At 33.5% G+C, this 22373-nt stretch overlaps 1 long non-coding RNA gene across 1 annotated transcript in view; it reads right to left on the reverse strand.

Moving 5' to 3' along the window:
- Positions 1–2514: 2514 nt before the first annotated feature.
- LOC123380069 overlaps positions 2515–22373 on the reverse strand; it is a 398478-nt gene continuing 378619 nt past the window's right edge. The window contains exons 4-6 of the long non-coding RNA XR_006585296.1: positions 3595–3653; positions 3060–3097; positions 2515–2970 (exon numbers count right to left, since the gene is read on the reverse strand). This is a non-coding gene — a long non-coding RNA (uncharacterized LOC123380069). The remainder of the gene's footprint in view (positions 2971–3059; positions 3098–3594; positions 3654–22373) is intronic.

Consider the following 22373-nt stretch of genomic DNA (forward strand, 5'->3'; position numbering starts at 1 on the left):
ATTCTATTTTCTTTCATCAGAAACAAGATCTCTTCTTCAAATACTATTTTTAATTTTAATAGTACATACAAAAAGAATTTGATACTATAAGGTCTCCTTTACTAACCCTAACATTTTCCATAATTTGATTAAATATAAAACATGAGTACATTTTTCTCCATTTATTTATTTATTTATTTATTTTTTTTTTTGAGACAGAGACAGAGCATGAGCAGGGGAGGGGCAGAAATAGAGGGAGACACAGAATCTGAAGCAGGCTCCAGGCTCTGAGCTGTCAGCACAGAGCCCCACACGAGGCTCAAACTCACAAACTGTGAGATCATGACCTGAGCGGAAGTCGGACGCCCAACCGACTGAGCCACCCAGGCGCCCCCATTTTTCTCCACTTAAAAAAGTGAAAAGAGGAAAGGACTGACTTTTTAAAATAGGAAAAAATGTATTCTTGGGTCAAGAATTCTTTTTGGGGAAGAATCACATTCCCTTGTGTTCAGTGATCTTGAAGCAATTAATCTGAAATGTGGGAAATGATAGCTAGGACATCCTGTCATGTGACCGACTGAGCTTACACAGAATGGCCCCCTCCCAAGCATATTATAAACACACAGAAATATTAAGTAAAACCTAAAAAAATAACATCATACACACACACACACACACACAGAAAGAGAGAGAGAGAGAGAGAGAGAGAGAGAGAGAGAGAGAGAGAGAGAGAAACCTTAACTTCTAGAATTGAAGATAAAAGGCAAAAATTGTGAGATAAGAGCAAAGCCATAGCAGGCCCAGGTATCAGATATAAATTAGGTTTCAGGTACTGCCTTTTAACCTGAGGATGGTTGTCTATCAGAAATTATTGAAATCAGTTCAGCGGGTCACGTCAGGAAAAAATGTATGAATATTAGAATTAGGTAAAAAAAATGCAGATTATTCTCGCTGTAGTGTTTAGGCTGATAATCTGTTGAGGTTTTTTTGACTAGGCTGTTGTCTAATAGAAATTCTTCATAGAGGTTAACTTGTAGATTTTTATTTGGGAAAGATGGGAATAATTGATTCCACTGGATATAATGACACCAAGAGTTACATTTTGTTGCCCTGTAGGTCATTAAGCAATTTGTAGCTTACTATGTGATTCTATCCCAACATTCCTGTATTAAAATTCATATTCATAGTTCCTAAAATTCTTGTTTCAACTGTCTTAATAGCTTATGAGCTCCCTTATAAATAGGCTAAATAAAATCACTGAGGCATGATTATTATTTTATTTGAATGAGTGCTATTTTTGTCTACCTTTTGGAAATTATACTTGAAGAGCTTTAAATAGTATTAATCAGAATGAATGTCCTATAACAAAAGTAAGTTTTATTTTTAGAAATATGTGGATTTTATGTGTGTACCGTTTATAATACAAATGAGAATTTCTTACTATTTCAAAGCCATGGTTCTACGGTCTAACATTTGTGCTGTTAATATCCATCAAAATATTTTTTAAAATATTGGGAGAGGTTGAGAAATGAACCCCTTACCAAAAGCTATAAGCCTAAAAAAGTCATATTTTCAGTGAAACCAGACCTAGAAAAACCTGTTCCTAAACTGTCTGGACAAAGCAGAAATGTACATTTTCATTATTTAAACCATGGGTAGGGGAAAAAAAGAGTCACTGAAGAAAAATTTAAACCACAAGTTTTAATTGTGACAGTGGATGGAGGGTTCTAAATGTTCAGTATATAGTTATGCAAGAACCCCAACCACAGAAATGAACATATACTAGATTTGGTCTTGAAACCTTCCCTGAAAAAGCAAATTCAAAATGCTCTCTGTAGGCATATTTCCCTAAGAGCCTAACCCCCAAAACAAGGCTACAATTGAAACTAGTTTACAATAAAAAAGTTAAAAATACATAATAAATAAGTTTTCTTTTTTTAATTTTTTTTAATGTTTATTTATTTTTGAGGAAGAGAGAGAAAGCATGAGTGGGGGAGGGGCAGAGAGAGAGGGAGACACAGAATCTGAAGCAGGCTCCAGGCTCTGAGCTGTCAGCACAAAGCCTGATGCAGGGCTGGAACTTGTGAACCATAAGATCATGACCCGAGCCGAAGTCGGATGCTTAACCGACTGAGTCACCCAGGTGCCCCTAAGTAACTCATTTTAAAATAAATTCAATATTAAAAGTCTTGGGGCACCTGGCTGGCTTAGTCAGTAGACCATTCTGGATCTCAAGGTTCTGAGTTCAAGCCCCCACACGGGGCATGGAAGCTACATTAAAAAAAAAATCCTAAATTAATTAGCATACTAACACGCAGAGACCCTAGAATATTCTCAAAGATATTATAAAATAAATATATATGTGAAAAATTAAGACAATTTTTTTAAAAATGAAAATACACATTTATGAAAAGATTGAGCAATATAAAAAAAGGTCAGTAGGTATATTACTTTATTTTCATGATTTAGTCAGGTTCAAATACTAAATATTTAACTAGCAAACTCAGCAAACTATTGCTTAGAAGTTGTCCTGGTGTGAATAAGAGAACCTGGATGGATTATTTTTCCTCCCACATTTACTAGCTATGGAACACTGACTGACTTATTTAACCTTCCATGATCCACGTTTCTCTTTTATTATTAATACCCATAAAGTGGTTGTAAGGATATTTAGTGTTACAAAGCAAACAAACACAGGGTGCCTAGGGGCTCAGCCGGTTAAGCACCTGACTCTTGAGATTTGTCCAAGTTACTAAGTGTGTCAGTAACATGTTTGTTTGTTTGTTTGTTTGTTTGTTTGTTTGTTTGTTTGATTACAGAGTAGCATTCTCTTGTTAGGATGTACCAAAGTTTATTTATCCATTCACCTATTGAGGGAGGTTTGGGTTATTTCCCGTTTGGGGAAATTATAAATAGGCTTTGAGTACAGGTACAGCCAGAGAGATTGTTGCTGCTGGTAGCTCTGTGTCCTTGTTGACCAAATTGCATGATCTGCAAAGGTATATAAGAGGAAAGGGAATCATGTATTCACCTTTGCTGTTCAAATAATTTGAAAAAATATTAATTGACTGATATATTACCTTGAGCAGTCTGTAGCCTGGAGAGAGTCAACTAGCCACTGAAATAAAATGCACAATAAATAAGGGGCTAGACCTCTATGGCCTCAATCATCAGAAGGAAATGCAGTTTTAGGCAAAGTACATGATTAATACTATGAGTTCTGCCCTAGACTAATTGTAGCATTATGGGTAACGAGGCTCACAAAAATATAACCTGGAAGAACTCCAGGTTATTTTAAATATGAATTTTTAAATATTTAGATTCTAAATATGAAAGACCCAGTTGTGAATTTAGTATTGGAATAATTAGTGTTCTCCACCATAATCAGAATCACTGACAAACTAAGAACCAATGTTGTATTTGAAAAAGAATGTGAAGTTTGATATTTTTACTTTGATAAATCCTCCGAGTGCAGTTGTTATTACTATTTGTACAATTTTTGAAAGTTGTGGAAAGCAACATTTTTCTTTAAAAATAAGACTGGATTCATTATGTAAAATCAACGCACTGTTTTGTAGAAAACTCTATAGTTAGAATCATACTAGTCTATGTTACCTTGCATCATCATTTGGTGCAAATGGGATCCTTCAGCAAAAAATATTCTATCTTAAATTCTAGAAAAAGGAAAACATGTTACACTTTAGTAGTCGACAACTGCTGAAGTACTTAAGAGCTAATGGTATATTTGTACTAGCTTGCTTGACCCACTACAAAACATTTTCAAACTAATGATCTGAAGAATAAACATGTCAATGTAAAATCATTATTTTCCTACTTCACTTAAAAGGCCATTTTCTTCGACAATTACAATATTTGGGCTTACAATATAAATAAATATACCATTTTTTTCTGATTTTCATTGATATTAACAAATACCAGGAAATAGTTCATGTCCCACAAGCTGAATTCTGGTGATTATTGTCCCTGGCGTAATATCAAATCTTTCAAGTGCCTGAATCATTTTATGCTTTTCCTTTATAGTTATAGGAGAAGCATGTGGAGGGACATTTGGTTTCCCTGTATTGAATCCTCTCTAGGAATTAAGTACTATTTAGTGCTATTTAGTGCAATTAATTTCATATTCCTGCTAACTCATAAAAATATGTTTTTACTCAAAATAATATAGTTTATATTGGAGGATATAGAAAAGTGGATATAAATTACTCTACTTTAAAAAAATCATTATAATATTCATGTGAAAAATAAAAATAATAAGAATAACAAGGTTAAATACACTTTCTCTCTCTCTCTTTTTTTTTTTTTTTACTTAGTCCTTAGCATGACAATCACCAGTAACTGCATAGAAATATGTACATGAACCAATTTTGGTTTCAAGGCAAAACACAGTTATGTAAATTTTAATTATAATATTAGAAGTCTTCTCTCAACTTCAATGTTTTACTTTAGGCATATTTTGGTAACTGTTTATCACACTGGCCAAGGAATGCTTAAGCTGAATCTTCTGTGAATTACCATGACTGAAATTACAAGAAATTTACTTCTGTGTTGATAGAACCATAGTAAAATCCTTCTGAAAAAAATAAATCTTCCACGGTAACTCTATATAAGACAACACTATTGTAAGTATGTTGAAGATAATACTATTTAACATAGCTCTTCTCTCTTAAGTGTTAGCACCTGCTCTCACCAAATATTAAGATAAAGTGGGCACAAAGAGCCAGATGATGTTTGAGACTCCTCGTCTTAGTTCTACTGTCTCATGTAGGGGTGACCCTTTTGGGCACAGGACTAGCAGTTGGTGCCCGATGTTAGCAGGTCATCCTAATCTCAGGGATCATATGCAGAGTTGTTATTCTCCCTAGGTGAGGAAAGAGTAGAGTAACAAATAGGATATGACAACTACAAAATATACTAATTGAAAAGTCCAGGTGGTAAAATTGAAAGCAGGAGTCAGGACCAATAGAAAAGCAATATAAGGCATGCCTTGGTGGCTCAGTCAGGGAAGCTCTTGAGTTCAGTGGAGGAAACTATCTCGGGGTGTGAGATCAAGTCCCGTGTCAGGCTCCACACTGAGCATGGAGCCTACTTGGGATTCCCTGTCTCCCTCTCCCTCTGTCCCTCCCCTCCTCAAAAAATAAATGAACATTTAAAAATAAAGAAAAGAAACATAAAAAATCTTACAATAACGAAGGAACACTGTCTCTTCTGGCATATTTGAACTATTCCTGCATTGACTTACATTGTTGCCAGTCTGGTGTTGCTCCATCATTAATAAAGAGATAAGAAATAAAAATAAATATTTTATATATTTATTCAGAAAATGAATTTATATGTGAACTTAAAGCTTACCTGATTTTGAAGAAATAAATTAAGAGATTTAAGATTAAGAGTAAGATGAAGATGAGTAAGTAGAAGGCACTGGTATTTAAATGAAAGTAGTAATAAAGGGATCACACAAGTGAATTTTTTGAAGAGATGGAATTGTTCTGTATACTGACTGTGGTGGTTAAATGTGTTAAAATCCACTGCACTGTACACCAAAAATATCAATATTACATATGTATGAAACAGGTAAAATAATATGTCACATTTTCTTTAGTATAGTAACAATAAGAATGAAAGCAACAGTAAGTTTTCTCAACAGAAATAATGGATCCTAGTATAAAAAGGAAAGATGTCTTTAAAAAATATTATCCCATAGTTACTGAATATTCTGTTCTAACTTCATAATTTTTTTTCCCTTTACATTTGTGTTTGGTAGGTTTCTGTTGTCCTATGTTCAAGTTCACTGATTTTTTTTTTCTCAGCTGTATCCAAACAACTGTTTAGCCCTTCAAAGGCATTCTTCATTTCCATTATAGTATTTTTTATTTATAGCATTTCCTTTGACTTTATCTTAGTTTCCATATCTATGCTTACCATCTCTTCTTGAACGATCTAATTTTTCCATTATACCTTTTAACATATTAATCATAGTTATTTTCACTTCCTCGTCTACTAACTCCAAAATCTCTCTCATATCTGAGTCTCATTCTGATGATTTGTCTCTTCAAGGTGTATTTTTTCTTGCCTTTTTGCATATATTTTATTTCTTTATTTTTAATTGACAACAAACATATTGTACTGAGTGGCAGGGATTAAGGTATATAGGTCTTTAGTATGGGGATTTATGCTGATTGAACTAGAAGTTGAGAGTCCTTTAACATTTTCCATAGCTATATTTGCCAGGGTTTCAAGTTTCTCCAGTATCTTTGTTTTTTATCTTTTGTTTTGACTTGGATCTTTTCTCTGTACTCCTTCTAGAGACTCTGTGTCTAGCAACTCTTTCTGCTATAACCCATTGCTATACTGCAGATTTGGGTTGGAGTGGTAAGGTAAGGGGAGGTGGTGTTCTCTATTTGTCTGAATACTTCTCCCCCTTGTAGTGAGTCTGTGTCTCAGGGATGCAGCTTTCACAAGTGCTACTTTCTCTTATCTAGAAGTATAGCTTTTTACCCCTGGAGTTCTACTCCCTTTCCCTGGCTGCGTCATCTCTAATCTACTTCCTTAAGCATATCTTAGAATAGTGTAATTAAGTGGAAAATCAATAATAGAAAGATCGTTAAGATATCTAAAAAAAATTAAAATGTAACATATCAAAACCCAGGAAATTCAGTTAAAGCAGTACTTAAAAGGAAATGTACGATCTCTTATCCATATATGAAAAAAAGGTGAAAAGCAATGATAAATAACCAACTATCTCAAAATCAAATCAGATCAAAGTAGAAAGTAAGGACTAATAATGAAACATAAATAAATGAAAAGTTGGAAAACTATATAATAGCGATAGATAGATAGATGATAGGCAGATAGATGAGATATTTTTTCTTTATGTTTATTAGAAAAAATGTACATGAAAAACAGTAATTATAATTTCAGTTAACTATATGTAATATTGTTCAGTTCAGGCCTGAATTTAAAAACATGGATACAAAATTCTGCGTTTGCTTAGATTAAACATACATGGAATAAGTTAATTTTAAAAGGAAGTAACAAACATTTCTGGATTTATGAAAGAAATATAATTATAAGCAACACAGAATATGTTGTTTTTGACAACGTACAGTCTTAGCATTATAAATATGCTACCTTTTAGCCTACATGATTACCTATATGCTCAGTTATGAATATTTGAATTGACTTTTATGCTTTAGAATATATCACTAGATTTTAAACTGTGTTAATTAAATCAATGGGTTTTAAATCAACTACTTTCACATTATTATCTGTTTTGATTGTAAAAACTTATTTTTAGAAGACATGAATTTTGACTGTAATAAGAAACAGTTACCAGTTAAAGAAATTATCATTGATGGAAATATAATATTTGTGAGCTAAAAAAAATGTATGTAATGTGACTAATCAAGTACCTTAATGCTATTTTTTTAAAGAAAATGAGCACTTTTGAATTACTGATGACAAAATCAAATAAAATCTACACTGCCTTACTCTTCTAGAGGTATGCTTTAATTTATATGCAATGGTAATCAGAGTCTCTGTTTTAAAAATGTATTACAAGACAAAACTAGTATACACACTTCCCAATGATTTTGATCACATATTTTAAGAAAGTAAAAAATACCTCGTCAAAGTATATTAAAAGAATTTGTGTCACTGTGTAAGACTTAAAAGGATAGAAAAATTGCTATTTTTAAATTTAATTTTTAAATGCTCTAATACTGGTGAAGATACAACTAAGAAAAAAAATAATAGAATATGTACACAAAATAAACTTTAAAAGTAGATGGTAAAATAAATAAATGGAAGTCCTACATGTCATGATGGAATGCCATTTTTGAGATTACTCATGCCTAAATCCAAAATAGCTTGCCATGACCTTCAGAAATCAACTTAAAAATACTCTTATTTCTTTAAAAGCACCAAATCTTAACCAAGAACAAAAGTAATCTTAACTTTAAAGAAGGTCTCTTTAATAACATCTCATTAGCTCTTTATCTTCCAGGCAGTAGGACTTCCCTTTGGTACTATAGGAATAAACTATAAAACAGGTTTATTTTTTGGCCCCTGTTGCTAACATTTTATTTGGAGAAGGAGCTCTCTCTACTCCCTGTAAAGGCACAGTCCAAAGGCTATTAAAATTGAGTCATGTTAATAATGCATATTATATTAGTGAAAACTAATGTTGGCATGGTAGTATTTTAAAATGAAATTTTAAAAGAATAAATTTGAATAATTCAATGGCCCGTCTGTATTCAGTTTTTAATTTTCTGACTAGTCATATGAAAACGTCTTTTCTGAAATTTCTGTTGAAACAGCCATGGAAACCGTAGTCTGTCTTCTTCAATTAGTAAAAAAATAAGGTATAGACAAAATTATTTCTAACATATGTTTTTATTTGAAAAGTACTTGTAATTGTATTAGCTTTCAAGAACGTTGAAAGAGTACCTTAGATGGAAGTGAATATGTATATTAATCTTGGCACAAAATACAGGATACATATTTACATTTAGTATTATTTTGATTTAGCATTTCAACCTATATAAAATCTTTGTAGGTGAAAACACCAGGAGAGCCATCTACTGGTAAAACTGGACATGTGTACATGACTTTATTTCTCCTGTTACTTAAGGAATCATACCTTATTTATTAACTGAACAAGCCAGGTTATTCAGAACCATAGTAATGTAACAGCAGTTGTAAAGCAAAGAATATTGAGTGAATAAAATGTGATGAGTATAGTATTTATTTTTTCTAATTTTTAAGGGCATTAACATTTTCCTTTCCTATTTACAAACAAAACATTTCAGATACTATATTTACAGTTATGTTTCTAAGCAGTCACCAAATCGTAAGTAACTAAAGGTTCCTTCAAATGAATATTAATTCTGTTAAAATATTGGTAATAGGAATTAAAAACTGCCAAGTTTTTGTCCAAATCTTCAAGTCATCATCTCAGTCTAGATTTTAACAACTGCCAATTTTTATAATATATAGGCAATGCTTTGATTTGAAATGCTGAATGAATATTCACTGCTGAAAATATTCATTTTGGGGGCACCTGGGTGGCTTATTCGTTTAGGTGTCCGACTTTGGCTCAGGTCATGATCTCATGGTTAATGAGTTGGAGCCCCAAGTTAGGTTCTGCTGACAGCATGTAGCCTGCTTTGGATTCTCACTCTCCCTCTCTCTCTGTCCCTCCCCCACTCATGGTCTCCTTCTCTCTCTCTCTCTCTCTCTCTCTCTCTCTCTCTCTCTCTCCCCCAAAATAAATATTTTTTTAAATAAAAGAAAATGTTCATTTTTGACAATTCAATAGCAGCACATCTAACCGTAGCAAAATACTATTTATTTTTTGAGAAGCCTTTGTGTCACTGTAATTTCAGAACTGAACAGCAGTGTTTATTACGCTGTGGTGTCTTTTACAACAGATTAATCATTGGCAGGAATTTTTTTTCTTAAACACTTTGCAAACTCATTTAAAATAATTTTTAAATTTCAATTATTGGTTATTAAAATTAATGAATCATGTTGATGTAAGGGAATAATTTATAGACATAATTTGAATCTTGTAAGGAAAAAATAGCATGTAAAAATGTCCAATGATGTTAGTAGAATTCTATAGTATTGTGTCAGAAAATAGATGATTTTAATCAGTTTATTTGGTAGAACAGGACATTTGAATTGTTTTTATAGAAAACATTTTTTTTCTGAGTTTGACAGTTAGATTACACAGAAAAGTTGTGAACATGTGTGATTAGTCACTACTCATTTATGTATGTGATTTTTCTTTAAGAATCACCAAGTAAACGGCCAAATAAGCAGAAGCAATTGGTGATTGCATATGGCTATCTTTTTTTTTTTTTTTGTATTCATTGAAGTCTGGTTGCTTTTCTAAAATGGCTGCTTTTATGAAATTGAAAACTGAACTTTTTTTTTCACTTTAAGTATATGTTCCTTTTGGAGCCATAGGAATTTTAATAGACTAATGAAGACTGAACTGTTCACTAAACCTTAACTGTAAATGTTGCTGTAACTGTAACTAACTGTAAATAAAAAAAAAAATATTTCTATACATAAGTAAAATGAGAAAAAGCCCCCCAAACTCCTATTGCCGTGATAAACCACCGTCATGGAAAGCATCAGACCAGTGTACCAGAAAATGCCTGCAAGCAACAATCCTGGATGCTCATATTAGGAGAGTTACTGCAGGTGACATCTATTCCACACTCAAGTGTCATAAAGACAATGGTGCAAAGGGAGAGTCAGCACTGGGTCAGCAGATACTGAAAAGTAGATTTAGAAGATGTCAGCATAAATGTAGTAGTAAAACTCATGAGCATGAATGATGATGCCCTCAAGAAGCATATAAATAGATACACATTCAAGTGGAATTTTGAATGATCCCTGTGTGATTTCCTGAATAACCTGGGCAATACTAGTTTAATGCAAACATATAACATTTTGTGAAACTTGTTATAGGCTATGGCCATATGAAATTCCATATAAAAACATATACTTTAAATTCAAACAGCAGAAATAACTATGCCTACAATTTATGTTGGGGAATAAGTTACCAAAATTTAAAAGAAAGGGCTGCATTTGATTTTATTTATTTAATCAGTATTTATATAGTATTTATTGGATGACTAGCATTGTTTTAAGTGGCTTAGAGATACTAACTCATTTAAAATGTATCATAAACACATATAATTCATGTGTTACTGATAAAGACACTTAGAGATTCTGTAACTTACCCAGTCTCATCACTAATCAGTGAAGGTGCTGAGTTTAAAAACTCAAGATTTGCTACAGTCGTCTAGAAATGCATAAGTGATTATTGAAATGATAGTACCTGATAGTAAAAGTTTTTAAAAAGTGACTTATTCATTGTTCCAAAATAGTGCGTGTAATGTTTCCCATGGGAAGAAGCAAGGACTGAGGATGAATTGTTCTTGGAATATTATTTTGTTGCTCTGGCACATTACATTGATATAAAATAGAAACCATAGGAGCCAAAATGTTGTAACTCCCCATGATTTTCCGATGTTAAAAATCAGTATGTTGGCAGACATATTGGTAGTCAGTAGGTTGTCCAACTCATCTTGATTTGCCAAGTACCTTTCTGACTGTAGCACTGATAGTCCAGCATCCTGAGAATTTCACAAATCCCAGGCAGATAGGGACAGTTCATCAGCCTCTCTCCATAGTCAAAGGGAACAGCCCTTGGCTCTGTGCCACTTGCTGGTATAAAACATTATGATGCCATCAAGATATTTGCATCTGTTAACTAAATTTTCTGGATACTCATCTATATTTTTCATTTTAGAAACAAATTTGGTGAGACTTCTATAGGACAGAATGGAGTAATTTGTGCTCCATTAACTTGTGCCCCAGAAAAAGTCGCATTCTGAAAATCTGTTTAAAGATATCAGAGATATTGAAGCCTCTAATAAGAGGAGCTAAGTTTCTGGTGAAGAAATAATGGCAGAGAACTGAAATAGCATTCTGAAGGAACTTGTTCTCTACAGCAGTACTTGCTAATCTGGGCCTAAACAGAGCAAAGGGCCTCTGATAGGTATAGAGAAATCAGAAAGATAAAGATTTATTTGAGGCTGGAGTAAAAAATTATAGAATGAAAGCCAAAATCCTGATGATCCTTGTTCACGCTAGAACAACCCATATATGGAAAAGCTCTCTCTTATTTTTCTTCCTGTTGCCAGGGCATTAATTTTCTTTAAATAAGTTTCTGTGCGATTTATGTTTGAACTGAAAATTTTGCTATGGGCAGAAGAGTTGAGTTTACACTGAGGTAGTATTTATTACTCCTTAAATTGTGGACCATCATTCTTTGCTCACTTAGTACTAGGTTTAAAAAAAAAAAAGTCTTTTCATGGATAATAAGTTCATTACCATAAATAGCATAATTAGTCCTAAGTTATCTAAAATTACTATTTTTAAAACATATCACTTATAGTATTTTTTAACAAAACTACGCTGCAAAATAGTGTTTACTTACCCTGTGATTAATTCAATTAAATAAATATAAAAAAATTCTATGTATCAGAAACTTTTTAAGAATGGTTTCCATTTTCAGGGGCGCCTGGGTGTCACAGTCGGTTAAGCGTCCGACTTCAGCCAGGTCACAATCTCGCGGTCCGTGAGTCCGAGCCCCGCGTCAGGCTCTGGGCTGATGTCTCGGAGCCTGGAGCCTGTTTCCGATTCTGTGTCTCCCTCTCTCTCTGCCCCTCCCCCCTCATGCTCTGTCTCTCTCTGTCCCAAAAATAAATAAAAACGTTGAAAAAATGATTTTCAGCAAAATCATCTACAGAATGACAATCATTGCTTTGTTGTTAACCCTCTACAAATTAATAACTGAAGCCAACATTGTTTCTTCATAATGCATGGTTTTATTTTCTCTCTCTCCCTCACTCTATGACTCTTTCTGTATCTCTCTTTTGGAACATGTCACCTCTTCAAGGCTATTGACACTTAGTCTCATGACTTACTTCAAAAATCAATGTACTCTCTAAAACAAATGTTATAATGAGACACATCATAACACTGTGGAAGACAACCAGATCCAAATGGTCTCATAGAAAAAAAAAAAAAAAAAAAAAAAAACGTCTGAAAGCAAAAGTGAAACAAATTGCTTGTTACCCCATCATCCATGGTGATAAGAGCTCTAGCTTTCTAGCTTCCCTTGGGGAAGCTCAGGAGTTGTTTCTCGTTCGAATGGAAATTCAGAACTTGGATGAAAGCATCTGCTTGTGACACATATTAACCAGGAAGATAGTTCAGAAGTGACTTTTTCTTAAAAGTTCTGTGACAATTTAAGCACCATAAATAAATAGCTTAGTGTCTTGGGGCAACTGCTGTAATTTTTTTCCCCTCTGTCTCAGAGATTGTTTTTAGAGACAACAATTCCTAACTACAACAAGCATTCCTTGAACTGTAGTCGATATCAAATAAGAAGATTATTTGCATCAAACCTCTATAAAACTGTATTTCATCAGTTTAAGACCATTGATCTGTCAACTATCATTTTCTGTGGAATCTCAACTGTGTCTTTATAAATTTATAAAACGTAGTAATCATACAATCCAGAAATATTTTGAAAATAAAAGCCACCCTGGAAACATAAATGATACAATATTATATTAGCATAACCTTTGAGAAGTTTCAAAATATACTTTTTTGATATTTGAAAGTTATCTAGAGAACATTAAATATTAGATATTTTTCTTTTAATACTTTTCTACTTGACTTCCATGTTATAATATTCAAATAAAAATGGATTTTTATCATTTAAATTTTTTTAATGTTTATTTTTGAGAGAGAGAGACAGACAGAGCACGAGTGGGAGAGGGGCAGAAAGAGAGGAAGACACAGAATCTGAAGAAGTCTCCAGGCTCTTAACTATTAGCACAGAGCCTGACACAGGGCTTGAACCCACAAACTGTGGGATCATAACCTGAGGTGAAGTGGGACACTTAATTAACTGAGCCACCCAGGCTCCCCTTAAAATGTCCCATTTTGAAGTGTACATCATCAATGCGAAAAAGTTTGCTAAATGCAAAACAATACCAGAATGAAAATGTCATAAACTTTTAAGTGCTTTTAACTAGCATTTTCTACACCATCCAGAATATTTGCAGAAGATACAATTGATGTCTATTAAATTGTTTTTAAATAGACATATAACATACATGTAACTATAAAATAATGAGCCTTTGTTACTATTTAATAGTATCAAACTTACCGGTAATTATTCTGACCCACATATTTCTTCTACAACTGCTGCTTGTGGGGAGGTGCCGTCTTTTCTACTCATGATAATTTATCTTTTTAGACCATTTTCCAACCACTCATTTTAGAATACTCTTTCTCTTCATAAGACTATACAATCAATGATCTCACCTGATATTATCCATTGATTCCTGAATTACCATCTAGAATTCCTTGTAGGCTTCTCTGTCATTATTTTAAGCATCATTCCTGTTGTATATCTCTGGGATTTCAAGATCCACAATCATAGTCCTTTCAGTAACTGTCACTTCCTTTTTTTCAGTAATTATGACCACCTTTCTTACAAATACTACTCAGACTTTCCTACTCACTCCTATGATTATTCATTAGTTCTTTCATTTCCCTTAATTTTGTTTCCTTCATCAACTCAATTTCCAGCATTTTTTTTCAACTCTTTACTAACACCTTCTAAATCTCAAGTCATTCTCAAATCGCTGTATCCTGCTGCCAATAAACTTGTTGCCTTACTAAGACGTTTCCCCATTGGTCTTTAAATTTTTATTGTTTCTATCTAAATCTTCATTTACCATTCTTTCTAGAGTAAATGCTATGAGTTATCATTAAAAGAATCATAAAGTTACTTCCTTGTGTTGCTTCTTTTACACTTTCAACTAAATTCTATTTCTATGCTTGGCAACTTCACAACAGTATGAATTGAGGGGGAGGGTATGATTTAGCCAATAACATCCACTATTGGAATTAGAGATCTTCCTTTACAAAACTTCACATTTATCAAAGATGTAGAGGGGCACCTGGGTGGCTTCATTGGTTAAGTGTCTGACTTGATTCATGTAATGACCTCACGGTTCATGAGTTCAAGCCCTGCATCAGGTTCTGCACTGACAACTCAAAGGCCTGGAGCCTGCTTCAGATTCTGTGTTTCCCTCTCTGTCTCTTCCCTTCCCCTGCTTGAGCTCTCCCTCTCTCAAAAATAAATAAATAAACATTAAAAAATGTCAAAAAAAGATTTAGAGTTGAGACCTGGTGGTATTTTAGAACTAACATGGAGAAAGAGAATTTTACTTGTGAACCCAAAATACAAACACAGTTCATATGCTTCATTCTTTTTTGTGCAAATTTGTGTCAAACATGCTTCCAAGATGGGCAGTTGAGATTCTAAACTACACAAAATTTTTAGTGTTAACAACATGATATGAAATTAATATTTAATGACATCAGAACCAAGACAGAGGTTTTCTTGGTCACTATAACCACATAATTAATTTAGTTTTTTTTTTTTTTGAACATAGTTGACACACAAGTATACATTAGTTTCAGGTGTACAACGTAGTGCTTCAACTTCTGTATATGTTATGCTATGCTGAAGACAACTGTAGCTAGAGTCTGGCAACATACAGCCCTAATACAATATCATTGACTATATTGCCTACGTTGTGGCTTTTATTCCTGTGACTGACTCATTCCATAACTAGAAGCCTATCTCTCTCTCTCTCTCTCTTTTACTCATTTTGCCCATCCACACATCCCTCCCCTCTTGCAACCATCAATTAATTCTCTGTATGAGAGTTTTCCTTTTTTTTTATATTGTCCTATATACATGACCATATACACAGAAATTTTTAAAAATAACGGGTTTCGGGGCGCCTGGGTGGCGCAGTCGGTTAAGCGTCTGACTTCAGCCAGGTCACGATCTCGCGGTCCGTGAGTTCGAGCCCCGCGTCAGGCTCTGGGCTGATGGCTCGGAGCCTGGAGTCTGTTTCCGATTCTGTGTCTCCCTCTCTCTCTGCCCCTCCCCCGTTCATGCTCTGTCTCTCTCTGTCCCAAAAATAAATAAACGTTGAAAAAAAAAATAACGGGTTTCTTCCCTTAATTAGAAATCAATGTAAACATCTTAGGAAGACTGGCAAATTTAATATTTCCTAAACCACCAGGTCTACTTGCTTATTGCGTATCTTCTTTGGTGAGATGTTTGTTCAGATTTTCCCCTTGCTTTCTTCTATAAACATTATAGTTTTGCACTTTATATTTAGACCTATGAGCCATTTTGTGTTAATTTTTGTAAGGGCATAAAGTCTTTGTTTAGGTTTGTTTGTTTGTTTGCTTGTTTTTTGCTTTTGAATGTACCATTATTCAAGCACTGTTTGTTGAAAAGACTATAATTTTCTTTTTTTAAGTTTTGGGTTTTTTTTAATGTTCAGTTTATTATTTTTGAAAGAGCGAGAAAGAGCACGAGCAGAGGAGGGGCAGAGAGTGAGAGTGAGACACAGAATCTGAAATAGGCTCCAAGTTCTGAAGTGTCAGCACACAGCCTGGTTCAAGGCTTGAATGCAGGAATGATGAGATCATGACCAGAGTCAAAGTGGGAGGCTTAACCAACTGAACCACCCAGGCGCCTCAAGACTATAATTTTCCAATTAGCTTTTTTTTTTTTCTGTTTGTTTGTTTGTTTTTGTTTTTTAGTCTTTGTCAAAGATCACTTGACTATTTTGGTGTAGGCCATTTCAGGGTTCTGTATTTTTTTTTTTTTAGAGGGGAGAGGAGAGGAGCAAAGAGAAGGAGAGAGAGAATATGAAATCTGAAGCAGGCTCCACATTCAGTGTGGAGGTAATGTGGGGCTCAATCTCATGACCCTGAGATCATGACCTCAGTCAAAATCAAGAGTCAGATACTCAACCAACTAAGCCACCTAGGTACCTCTCTAATACATTATTTTGATGTACTTGTCTATTCTTTTACACGTTATCCTGTCTTCTATGGATTTACAGACATCAAGAAATCTAAGTCTTCTAATATTTTTGTAGTGGACTGGCTATTCGAGATCTATTTACTTTCCATATAATCTTTAGAAAAAGTTTTTCAATGTCTACACAATAGCTTTCTGAAATTTTGATAGGAATTGGGCATTGAATCTATAGATCAAACTGTGAGTAATTAACATCTTAACATTGTTGAGTTCTATATTACATGAACATGGAATACCTGGGTCTTCTGACTTCTTTAACCAGAGATTTAAACTTTTCTACATATAATGCTGTACATATTTCATAATTTATAATTATTTCATTTCGGGGCACTATTCTAAAGGGTATTTTTATTCCAATTACACATTACTAGTATATAGGAAAGCACTTTATTATTATTATATGTTTAATATTAGCATAATAACTTATGATCTTGCTATAATCACTCATCATCTTCAGGAGTTTTTCTAGTGAGTTTTGGGATTTCCTATACCATGATGTCATTGTGAATAAAATAGTTTTCTTTCTTTTTTTTTAAGTGTTTTATTAATTAATTAATTAATTAATAGAAAGAGAGTGTGAGCAGGGGAGGCACAGAGAGATAGCAAGAAAGAGAATCCCAAGCAGTCTCCTCACTGTCAGTACAGAGCCTGATACGGGCTTGATTCCCAAATCATGAGATCAAGACCTGAGTTGAAACCAAGAGTTGGATGCTGAACCAACTCAAGCCACCTTTTTTTCCCCCCTAATCTGTGTGCAATTATATATTTTTCTTATTATATTTCACTAGGTAAGAATTTTGGTGCAACGTTGAGTAAGAGTGGTGAGAGAAGGGGTGCCTGGGTGGCGCAGTCGGTTAAGCGTCCGACTTCAGCCAGGTCACGATCTCGCGGTCTGTGGGTTCGAGCCCCGCGTCAGGCTCTGGGCTGATGGCTCAGAGCCTGGAGCCTGTTTCCGATTCTGTGTCTCCCTCTCTCTTTGCCCTCCCCCGTTCATGTCTGTCTCTCTCTGTCCCAAAAATAAATAAACGTTGAAAAAAAATTAAAAAAAAAAAAGAGTGGTGAGAGAAGAAAATTTCGCCTGGCACCTGTTCTTAGGGGAAAAGTGCCTAGTATCTCAATATTATGTATGTGGTTAGCTTTTGCTCTTTTTGTAGATTTTTTTAAATCAATTGAGGAAGTTCCTTTTTATTTCTGGTTTGTTGAGACTTTTTTATTAGAAATAGTTCTTAGTGTGAGGCAAATGCTTTTTCTCCATGAGTTGCTATTATCATTTGTTCCTTCTTACCTGCTGACATGGTGGATTACACAGAATGATTTTAAATGTGGAATCTCTCTTGCATATCTTGAATACATCTTACTTGGTCACCATGTATATAAATATTTATTAAGTTGAATTCAACTTCCTAATATTTTCTTGAGGAATTCTGCACTTATGTCATAAAAGATACTGATTTTTTTTTTTGGTAGTATTTCATGTGTGCTTGGTATTAGGGTAATGTTGGACTTGTAGGATGGCTTGGAAGTGTTCTTCTTGTGTCTTAAAGAAATACTGTGAAGAATTGGTAAAGTTTCCTTATATGTTTGGTACAATTCACTACGAAAATCATCTTGTGCTTCCTTCTTTCAAACATTATTGTTTATTCAATTTCTTTAATATATATAGGCCTTTATAAGGTTATCAATTTCTCCTTGCATAAGTTTTAGGAGTATCAGTATTTAAAGGAATTGGTCTCTTTGAAGCAATTTATCAAAATTGTGGGTAAATATTTTTTTTATATTTTATTAACATTTTAATGTATTTTATACCAGTAATAATGACCATTCTTTCCTCTGTCATACTGGTATTTCAAGTTTTCTTTTTTCCTAACATAAGTAAAGATTTTTCAATTTCATTAATCTTCTTAAAGAACCAGCTTTGAATATTTTATCTCCATTTTTTCCTGTTTATATTTTCATTGTTTTCTGATGTATTTTTATTATTTATTTTATTTTGCCTCCATTAGACTTAAATTGAAAGATTTCTGTGGTTTCCTGAGGTGGAACCCTAGGTCATTTATTTTAGAGCATTTTCTAATATATGTATTTAATATTATAAATTTTCTCTAAATACTTTTTGGGTTGCATCTAACAAATTTGATTAAGTCTCATTTTCATTTTACTCAAAATTTAACATTTCTCTTGGCACTTTTGCTTGAATGATATGTTATTTAGAAGCTAACTGTGTGTTTGTTCTAATAGTTTTGTAGTGGGCTCCGTAGTTATTCTGCATACTCAATCAAGTCATTTGTGAAGAGAGTTTTACTCTTTCTGTCCAGTCCCAAATGAGTTTCTTTTTCAAGTATAATGTTAAATAGAAGCTCAAGAGTGGATATTCTTTGTTTGTTCCTAACAGTAATGCATAAGCATCAATTCTTTCATTATTAAGTATAATGTTAGCTGTGAGATTTTTGTAGATGCCCTTTATCATGTTAAGGAAATTATCTTTTATTTTTTGGTTTTCTGAGTGTTTTTTGCTTGTTTGCTTGTTTTTAACATGAAAGGGTATTTGGTTTTGTTTTGGTTTTTGGATTTTGCTTTGGATTTTGTAAAATATTCTATCTGAATCTAATTTGATACTCTATAGTTAGATAACACAAGTTTAGAATTGCTGTTTTCTTAAAGAATTATCGGTTAAGCGTCCGACTTCAGCCAGGTCACAATCTCGCGGTCCGTGAGTTCCAGCCCCGCGTCAGGCTCTGGGCTGATGGCTCGGAGCCTGGAGCCTGTTTCTGATTCTGTGTCTCCCTCTCTCTCTGCCCGTCCCCCGTTCATGCTCTGTCTCTCTCTGTCCCAAAAAAAATAAATAAATGTTGAAAAAAAATTAAAAAAAAAGAATTATCATTGTATAATAATTATCATTATTATTATAGTTGTATTATATATGATATGTATTATATCATGTATAATATATAATTGTATTACAATTGTATAATTATCATTACATAATGATAATTCTCTTTATGCCTGTTTCTTTTTGTAAAACCAGCTTTGTCTAAAATCAGCATATTTTATCTTTTCCTTGATTAATGTTGGCTGGCATGATATTTCTTTTCCCACTCTTTTTCTTTTAACCTATTTGATTCTTTATACTTAAATTCACTTTTAAACACTACATTTGGCTGAGCCTTGTTTTTTCCCCCCTGTATTCTATCAATCTCTGCTTTTTACTTGGTGCTTAATTTTTCACTGTTATTTGTCTATAGACCAATGTGTACACTAGAATGTAATTTAATTTCCAAATTTCTAGAAATTGCTCTAATCTTTTTGTTACTGACATCTGATTTAATTTCCAGCCATCAGAGAACTGTATAAATCATTTCTAAATGTATTGAAACTTTCCTTATGACTCAGAATATGATTTATTTTGGTAAATGGCACATGTGCCTTTGAAAACCATTTGCATGCTTCAATGAGGTCTTTTTTTATTCATGCTGTTTAATGTATATTTTTTCTATCACTTGAAAAGAGAGCTGTTTAGAAATATCAAAATATGTAGATTTTTCTCTACTTTCATTTGTAATTGCTTCACTTTATATACTTTATTATTATATATGACAACTACGTTGTTAATTGCACATAATTAAAATTGTTATGTATTCTTATTGAAAAGATATTTCCATAATTATAATCTTTACCTCTCATTTGACTATTGTGTTACAGTTTATGTCACACTAACAGAGCTGTATTAGCTCTACTAGTAATGTTTGAAAAGTGTACCTTTTTCCTATACCTTTAATTTCAAAATTTTGTGTTCTTATAAAGATTGCCCTTAAAAAATAACATGTAAGTGAGCTTTTCTCTTTATCTACATTGACCATCTTTGTTTAATTGGGGTCTATAATGCTTTATATTGAGTGTAATTACTGCTGTAATTGGGTTTAATCCAGTAGTATACTGGTAAATGTTCAGCAAGTTGGCTTTGTTTAAGTTGCAGATAGCTACAACAATTAGTTTTTTATTTTTCCCAAGACCATGTTTCCTAACCATATCTTTGCCATCACTGTTTTCCCCAAATATCTGGGGATATTGAGGTTGGATAACGCCCCCCTGCTCTCATTTTGGGATCTCCTTTGTTGATTTTTTTTCTCATGCTCCACTGTGGGACTTATTTGCAAAGGCATTGCCAACTGCTAGGCATATCAACTGAAAAATATTTAGCCTCTGAATCCACTCCATGTGGATCCTGTCTGTGGTAAGAAGAAAAGTCAAAGCTACCTGAGCCTCATGTTTGGTTGGTCTGAATTCCTTTACTCTTTGATCACTGTTAGTTTGTGTGTGTGTGTGTGTGTGTGTGTGTGTGTGTGTGTGTGTGTGTGTGTGTGTTTTGATTTTTATGGAGTACTCCTGTCACCATTAATTTAGCTATAGCACTGCTGGGACAGGTCTGTATTACTGATTATATATTTATCTCTTCTGATTCATTCTTCCCTGTTGGTTGAGGTGAACCAATATTTATGCTTTTTCCATTTTTTTTAAATGAAGTTAAGTAGTTTAGAGAAGTAGGAATGAGGTTTGATTTTTGCCAGCTTGAGCTCAGAGAAAATGACTGAGTTCAAATTTGCCCCTTTACCTACTGTTCAAAATCGGCTCATTCATTCTTCCTGTTGCACTCACTTCCAACAATGATGGGTTTTTACATTCAAGAAATCTGGAAACCACATATACTATTTGACTCTCATTCTCTAGGAAGAAGACCAATTTAATTTAAAAAATTAAAGAGTAGAATTAATAGAATGATATAGTAGTTAAGAAAACAGTAGTATGAATCAAAGCATTCTGTGTAATTATGATGAGTCTATTCCCTATTGTCTACATGAACTAGGAAAATTAATTAATATTTCTGTACTTCATTTTTCAGAAACAATATAAATGTCACATTTAAAACAAACCTAATATTTCCTTTTTTTCGCTAATTAGATTTACATACAAATCGGCCAAATTTAAAGCTTAAATACTAAATATGAAAATACTTATAAAATATTCTTTTTCTCTTTAAAAAAATTTAAATGTTTGTTTATTTTTGAGAGAGAGAGAGTCAGAGCATGAGAGGGGTAGGGGCAAAGAGGAAGGAGACACAGAATCTGAAGCAGGCTCCAGGCTCTGAGCTGTCAGCACAGAACCTGATGCAGGGCTCAAGCCCACAAACCGTGAGGTCATGACCTGAGCCAAAGTCAGACACTTAACCAACTGAGCCACCCAGGCACCCTGAAATACTCCTTACTGAAATTTAAAGGACTGATGTAAAAAAAATTACCATTTTGTGGCTGCCTCAAACTCTTTAATATGAAGAAAGGAGGCGTGTATATGTTAGAATGATGCAAGACACAATTAATAAAAAACTCTGTGTCTATTACACTTAAATAATAATTACACTTGTCATATCACATCAAGTATACTCCAGAGACTTGCTGATAGACAATTCAATGGTTTAATGATGTCATGTCCTTTCCATCTCTCTGCATTGTCATCTTGTATATAAATGTTGCCCTCAGATGACTGTCATTATATGAATAATACAGTCACAATAATTCTTGATAACAGTCACATATGAAAATACAATGCCTATGCACAAATCAATTGCTGGCAAGACAAAAGAATATCCAAAGTTATCTTAGATTGCCCACTGTGAGGGGAATGAATGCTGAGAAGTCAACAAAGTTAACCACGGCAGTGTTTATTACCATCAAAAACACAGATGGAGGTGACTTGTCTGCATATGCCAAAGGGGGGATAAACCTTTCGTGATTAACAGGATCTTCCTTTACAATTTTTAAATGTCTTTTATGAGTTTATAATAAAATATTCAAATTAAAAGAATTAAAAT

This window comes from Felis catus, chromosome C2, assembly GCF_018350175.1.
Source record: "Felis catus isolate Fca126 chromosome C2, F.catus_Fca126_mat1.0, whole genome shotgun sequence".
Lineage (NCBI taxonomy): Eukaryota > Metazoa > Chordata > Mammalia > Carnivora > Felidae > Felis > Felis catus.